This window comes from Pseudonaja textilis, chromosome 1 (genome assembly GCF_049901715.1).
Source record: "Pseudonaja textilis isolate UNSWEBS1 chromosome 1, rPseTex1.2, whole genome shotgun sequence".
In the NCBI taxonomy this organism is placed as follows: Eukaryota; Metazoa; Chordata; class Lepidosauria; order Squamata; family Elapidae; genus Pseudonaja; species Pseudonaja textilis.
In genome coordinates, this window is record NC_141990.1 from 78,449,537 (window position 1) to 78,457,432 (window position 7,896).

The window sequence follows — 7,896 nt, forward strand, 5'->3', positions numbered from 1 at the left end:
TATACTCTAGTGGAGATCCCAACTTCAGGAAAAAAAAGGGTAAAAATTGGACCTTCTCTCATTCTACAAACAGAAGTTATCCATTCTCAGATAAAGAGTAGCTGATTTCTTCCCTATACAGTATGCTGCAGAAAAAAAAGGAACCAAGTTGTGTGAGGCAGTTTTTCTGAGTGGCCAGACCAGTTCTCATTTTTGGCAAGACTATTTAGGAGTCCCAGAGAGATAATGTGGATGAATTTCAGCTAGCATGTGAATTATGAGTCAGTATCCTATGTATATCCTAAAAATGTGAAAAACAGATTCTAAAACAATGTTTTAATTGTAAGCCAATTATATGCTGCCATCTGGAAAAATGATCATTCTAACTGTTTATAATTAATATGACAGAATAGTTGGGGTATCTATTGCTTTTGTGCCCCTTATTATTGGTTAATGGACTATTAGTTTTTTTAAAAAAAAACTAATCTTTTTTTTTAATTTTTATTGGTTTTTAAGACAAACATAGACAAACGAAACATAAAAACATCAAGCCATCTTCCATATATATACATACAGTGTGTCAGTTGGTTTACAAATTGTTTTGTGCTTCCATTTCGTAGTCTTACATACATATACAATTACATTGTATATATTCTCATATTTTCAATCAAATATTAAATACATTAATATCATTGTTAATCATTTGACTATACTTTTATTATTCATGTTTTATGAAATAATCCATATTTTACTTAATTTGTTTTATGACAGTTCATATTATCTCAAATCTATCCTATGATCATTTTGTAGATATAATAAGAAAAGAATACATCTTTATATATTTATTATTTTCTAAAAATCTACAAATTTCATTACCATGTTTTATTGTCTAACCATTGATAGAATAGATCCCAAATTTTATAAAATTGTTTATCATCTTGTTCTCTGATTTCAAATGTCAATCTACAAATTTCTGCACATTCCAATATTTCCTTAATGATTTCCTCCTGCAACGGTATTTTCTCATTTCTCCAGTTTTGGGCAAATACAATCCTAGCCACTGTTAATACATTTACAATCAGGTATTTCAATTCTTTACTATATATTTCAGGTAAAATTCCCAATAAAAATATCTCTGGTTTCAAGTCTATATGCTTTTTTGTCATTTTTTCCAACCATGTGTGGATTTTAGTCCAGTATTTTTTAGCATCCGCACAAGTCCACCACATATGGTAATATGAGCCAGGTGTCTGATGACATTTCCAACATTTTTCAGATTTGTTCTTGAACATTCTTGCTATTCTTGTCGGGGAAAATGTAAAACATCTTATACAAATTTTCTTTATATGCTGTTGACATTGTCATTTTATAATTTTGAGACCACAATTTTTGCCATTTCTCTAGATCAATCCCATATCCAAAATTCTTCCCCCAAGCAATCATTGTTTCTTTAACTTGTTCTTCTTCTAGCTTAATTTCTAATAAATATCCATACAATTTTTTAATCCCCTTTTCATCAGTACCTGTCAAAATCTTATCTAAATCAGTTTATCATAGAAACCTTCTCTTAGAATCTTTATCATACCCTGAATGTATTTGTGCATATGAAAACCAATTCATCTTTATACCCTGTTCTTCTAATTTTTGCATGGATTTAAGTTCACCCTTTTCATTCAATATTTCATCATATCTAACTGTTTGTTCCTTTTCATATATTATAGGATAAGAAAATGCTTCAATAGTTGATAGCCAGACTGGAATTTTCAAATTACATGGTCTTTTAGTCTTCTCCCAGTTTAACCACAGAGACTCCCGTATATAATGTCTTCTAAAATACCCCTTTGTTTTAGTTCCTTTATACCATAGAAAAGCATGCCACTCCAACAACAGATCATGTCCTTCTAATGTCAGCAATCTAGTATTTCTTAATGTTATCCATTCCTTAACCCAGTGGCCCCCAACCTTTTTTGTGCCGCGGCCTGGTACCGGCATCACAAAATCATCCGTGGCCCAGTACCGGCATCAGCACGCATGGCAAAGCGAGCTGAGCAACCGGCCAGCCAGCCGTCCCCCGCTTCTCCCCACCACCTTCAACTCCTCCTTTGTAACTTTGTCAATGGGCTTCGGGACGGCTTCGGGATGGTCGCTTGGCTCACCTTGCCATGCGTGCTGAAAGAATCCTCGCGCCTTAGTTTTGTTCGAAGCCATCACCACCCTCAATGAAACTAAGGCACGAGGATTCTTTCAGCACCCAAATGCCGCTTTCTACCCGGAAAAGCTCACGGGAATCACTTTTTCATCAAAACAAGATGGCGGTGCCCAGCAAACCGGCGGCCCGGTAGAAATTGTTCCACGGACCGGTCCCGGTCCGGGGACCGGTGGTTGGGGACCCCTGCCTTAACCCACATCAAGTTTGTAGCTTAGTAATACAACTCCCAATTAGGCAAACCAAATCCTCCTCTTATTCTGGCATCTTGCAAAAGTTTTAACTTTATTCTCGCTTTCTTACCTTGCCATATATATTTCAACACAATTTTATTTAAATCTTCAAAATAATCTTTTCCAAGCCTAACTGGAATTGTTTGGAACAAATATAAAATTCTGGGTAATATATTCATCTTGATTGTTGATATTCTCCCTATTAATGACAGTTGTAAATTTTCCCATTTTGCCAAATCTAGCACTATCTGCTGCTTAAGTTTGATATAATTGTTCTCTTTTAGTGTACTACATCTTGCTGTCAAATGTATCCCCAAGTACTTGATCTTATTCGTGACCTGAATTTCCAATAGATCCACCAGTTCTTCCTTTTGTCTTGATAGCATATTCTTTGTCAAGATCTTTGTCTTATCTTTATTTATTTTCAAATCAGCCACCTTTCCATATGCCTCTATCTTTTCTATCAATTTTGATGCTGTTTCTAGTGGGTCTTCTTAAATGAAAACCAGATCATCTGCGAATGCTTGCAACTTAAATTTTTCCTTTTTAATTTTCATCCATTTTATATCTTTTTCTTCTCTAATATTTCTGTTTAGCACTTCCAAAGTTAACACAAACAACAGAGGTGATAGTGGGCACCCTTGTCTTGTTCCTTTTCCTATATCACTAGAGTCTGTCAGTTCTCCCTCTATCATAACCTTTGCCATTTACTTATGATATATAGTTTCTATTGCTTGAATAAATTTTTTAGCAAAGCCCATCTGTTCCAACTGTAATAACATGAATCACCAATTCACATTATCAAATGCCTTCTGTGCATCTAGAAATATCAAAGCCATTTGTTTTTCAGTGTGTGCCTCGTAGTATTCCAAAGTGTCCAAGATTGCTCTCATATTGTCTTTAATTTGTCTCTTTGGCAGAAATCGGTTTTGATCAGGATGGATAAAATTGTTTCAGTATTTTTTAAATCTTTCTGCCAATATTGAAGCAAAAATTTTATAATCTGCATTTAGTAAGGAAATAGGTCTATAGTTCTTGATTTGTAATGGATCGGCCTCCTCTTTTGGGACAAGTGTAATATAAGCTTCTGACCATGATTTAGGTATCTTCTTTAACATAACTTCATTCATAACTTCTAGCAATGGAAGGTGTAGTGTTTTATAAAATTCTGCCGGAAGTCCATCTGGGCCTGGTGCCTTTCCATTGTTTTGCTTCTTGAGTGCTTCAGTTAACTCCATCATCGTTATATTGCTTTCTAACATTGTTTCAGTCTCTTTAGGTATCTGGGGTAGATTAGCATTCTGTAAGTATGTCATCAATATTCTCTTGTGTGTATAGTTTTCCATAATAGTCTCGTATGATTTCCTTCTTCTCTTTACTACCATAGCAAACTTGGCCTTGGTCATCTATTAATTGCAGTATTTTCCTTGATTCTTTCTCCTTTCTCAATTTATATGCTAACCATCTACCTGGTTTATTTGCATCTTCAAAATAGTTCTGTTTCGCACCTCTGATTTTCTGTGCTAATTCTTCTTTTTCTATTTGACCCATTTTATGTTTAATTATATTCATTTTTAACTTAATGTCCTTTTTCTGTGGCATTTTCTATAGTTCTTTTTCAAGTCCTTTATACTCATCCTCTAAAGCCTTAGAGGCTAGTCTTTTCATGGTATTTCTTTTCCTTGTATAGTCTATTATCAAGCCTCTGGTATATGCCTTCATTGTATCCCATACGTTCTGCGTTGATGTATCTTCTTTTTTGTTTTCTCTAAAGAAGAAAGCCAGTTCTTTCTCCATCCACTGTGTGAAGTCTTTTTTCTTTAATATAGTGTTATTTAACATCCATCTATTCTTCTTTGTCCTTTCCATTTAATTGTCATTGGATTGTGATCTGCCCAAGTACTTGTTTCAATATTTATTTCTTGAATATTGGCTAACAATTCTGTTGACATCCATATCATATCTATTCTGGACCATGATAAATGTCTATTTGATTAGAAGGTGTATTGTTTAGTCTTAGCATTTCTTTCTCTCCATGTATCTTTTAAATTTATTTCATCTATCATTTAAAAAAAAGATTTAGGGAGAGTCTGTTTTGCTCTATTGTTTTCTGTGCTGTGTAGTCCAGTTTATTATCTACAATTCCATTAAAATCTCCCATCATAACTGTATTAGCATAGTCCAGTTCAATTATTTTCATATGTAATTTTTAATAAAATTCTTCTTGATTGTCATTCGGGGCATAAATTGCAATCAGGAGTGTTTTCATATTATTGTTCCTTATTTCCACCATTAATGTTCTTCCATCATCATCGGTATAGATCAATTTCACTGGGATAATATCTTTAATGTATAAAACCACTCCTCTTTTCTTGCATTGTGTCAAAGAAGTAAATATTTTACCTAGTTTTGGCTGTATCAGCAATTGTTCATGTTGCTTTTTGATATGTAGTTCTTGTAGACAGATTATATCAAATTTTAATTTCTCTAATTTATGGAAAGTTTTCCTTTTTTAAACAGCTGAGTTAAGTACATTTATGTTAATTGTAATTAATTTTTTCTCTTCCATGGCTATATTTTGTAGTTAGGTTTAGCAGCTCTCATAGATCTTGGTTCACGTTGTTCTTTGACTTCCACCTTTCCACCTACTGCATCTTCTTTTTCAGTTGCCATTTGGCAGTCATCTTGAAATTCAATTAGTGACATTTCTTTTTCTGCCTCCTCCTCTTTCCCTCCAAAATATTCTGTGTAAAATAATTCAGCTTTCTCAATTGAGTCAATTCTTTGACTCTGTTCTTGCCATGTGAACATTAAACCTTCTGGAATCAGCCATCTATAATTCACCTCTTTTTAAAGTAGCATTTTGGTCAGAAATCGGTATTCTCTTCCCATCTCTCTCACTTTTCTGGGTACTTGTTTCAGAACCACAATCTCCTTGTCTTTATATTTCAATGATTTCTCTCTTGCCACTTGCAATATTTGCGTTTTAATGGCTTTCTTTGTAAATCTGATGTGAACTTCTCTTGGTAATCTATTTCTCATTGCATATCTTGTGAAGACTCAATAAACCTTGTATATTCCATCCATCATCTTCTCTTTAGTTATTTCCCAAGCTTCAGCCAAAATTTTTATCATTGTCTCAGCTAGGTTTTGTCCCTTTTCTTCCTCTATGTTTTGGAATCTGAGATAAAATTCTGATCTGTCCATCTCCCATCTCAACATCCCACTTTTATCGTGTTCAACCACAGTTAATCTGCTATCAATATCTCCAATCTTCTTATCTCTTTGTTTATCTTCTTCAGTTTTTTGGAATCTCTCATCATACTTCATCATCATTTGTTGACTGTTCTCCACCTTTTCATCAGTTTTTCCTGTTCTTTGTTCAATGTTCTCTGTTCTCTTTTCAATATTCTCTGTTCTTATTTGAATATTTTGAATTCCTTGCATAATCATCTCTAGGGTAACTTTTTCCTGTTCTTTTTCTTGCTGTAACATTGTCTGTATTGAACGTTGTCCTCCAGATGGTGAAGAGGAAGAAGTAGAAGTTGAGGAACCAGGGGCTGTTAGTTTCCTGCTCAGTGTGGACAATTCAAAATCTTCAGGTTCTTCTAGACCTTAATCCACTTGTGAAATAACCAATTGTAATTCCAAGTAAAAATAGTGGGGAAAAAGAAACCAAATAGTAACAATAATAATAAAAATAAAAAATTCTTCAGGTTCTTGTATACCTTAATCCAATCGATTGGTTAGATAGCAGTAAAAACTCAAAAATGGAAGAAAAGACCATAAACACACAAAAAAGGGAAAAAATTGTTAAATCCTGAAAAAGGCAGAAAAGTCAAAAATAAAAAAACTAAAGAAGAGAAAAGAAAAGTTCTTCAGGTTCTTCAACACTTTAATCCAATTAAAAGGTCTCAGGTATAAAAGGATACATTAAAAAGCCACAAAATAAAAAAGAACTAATATGGAAGGTAAATAGAAAAAAAATACAAGGGAGGGTGAAAGAAAAAAGAAAAGAGATTACTCCCTTAAAAAAGAAAAAAAAGGAAGAAAATCATTAATACTAAAGCTTTTCCTTTAAAATAAAATGCAAACGTAAAAATTAGAGTTCAAAAGAGAAAAAGAAAGACAAGAACAAGTTCCAAAAGGCCAAAAATCCAAATAGCTATTACAAAAAGTAAGCTAGTAAGGAGTGGGTTTGTTAAGGTAAGAAATAACCCCGTTTAAAAAAAATAAAAAGAGCACATTGCACCTTGTTTGATTATCTAAGGCTTTTGTACAAAATTAATAACTCTCTTCTCCAGGGTCTTATCACCTTTTTTTCCCTATAAACTTCTTTATACTTCAACACCAGACTCCAGCTATTGATAGAAACCCAGAAGAGCACCTGCAATAATACTCTCCCATTCTCTTCCCTCTATCTTATCAAACAGCAATGTCCTTGAAAAGAAGTCTCAGTTCTTTCTCAGCTTTGTCAGTCCAGAAAAAAAGAGATAGAATATTTCCAAGTCTCTAGTTGGCAGTGTTACAAAGTTTCTTCTGCTTTCACTTTTCCCCTCCTTTTCCAAACAAGATATAATAAAAATTAATTAAAAAGGGAAAAAGATATTTAAAAAGATGACTAAAAGGGAGTATCTAGCCTAGAATATTATAAAGTCAAAAAGGAGAGAGAGAATAGGTGAAAGAAGAAAAACAACAACCAGTCCAGTTTCAAAATGTAAAATCGTGTAGAAAATCCAGCAATGGGAAAATAAAATAAAATAAAAATATTACTTTGACTTCCTGTTTAAAATCGCCACTTAATCACTTCTGTCAAAACTTTTACAGATTCTTTTCCTTAGGATGTCCTTTCAAATCTTAAAATAAAGAAAAAGTTCTCACCAAACCGGCACACTCTCTCTTTCCGTTCTCTTTCGTTTCGGAGCTATCCCAACTTCAGCAGCTTTAATGACTGCCTCTTTGCCGCTGGCAAAAATAGCTTCTCCTGGATCTACCAGGGACTTTGCGGTATCCCTGGGATCGACAGGATGTGCTCTTTACATTCCCCATCTCTTCGGGATGGTTTAGATCCAATTGGACCATCCAGGAGCAAAGATATCAGCAGCGATCTAAGACCTCCAAGATCGCATGCCGTACCATTGCGACGCCAGCTCCGCCCCCCCCCCCCAAACCCCTAATTTTATTCTCTATGTAGAATATTTAACATAATGCTAGTTAGGAATTTTCTGCTTTCATCACACTTGTCCCCTCAAACATTAAGTACCTGATTTAACTAAAGGATATATTCATGTCCTTCAAAAGGCAAATTGTGTATGGCATTTCCCTAAGCCGTCTTTCATTGATTTGACCACTAGAATAAAGTATTTTTCTGATTATGTACAGTGTATGAAAAAAAAATCAATAATTGTTGGTTAGTCTGTTATTTACATCCTGAAATTAGAAACTGTTATACATAAAAGGACTTTGTGTATAAAGAAA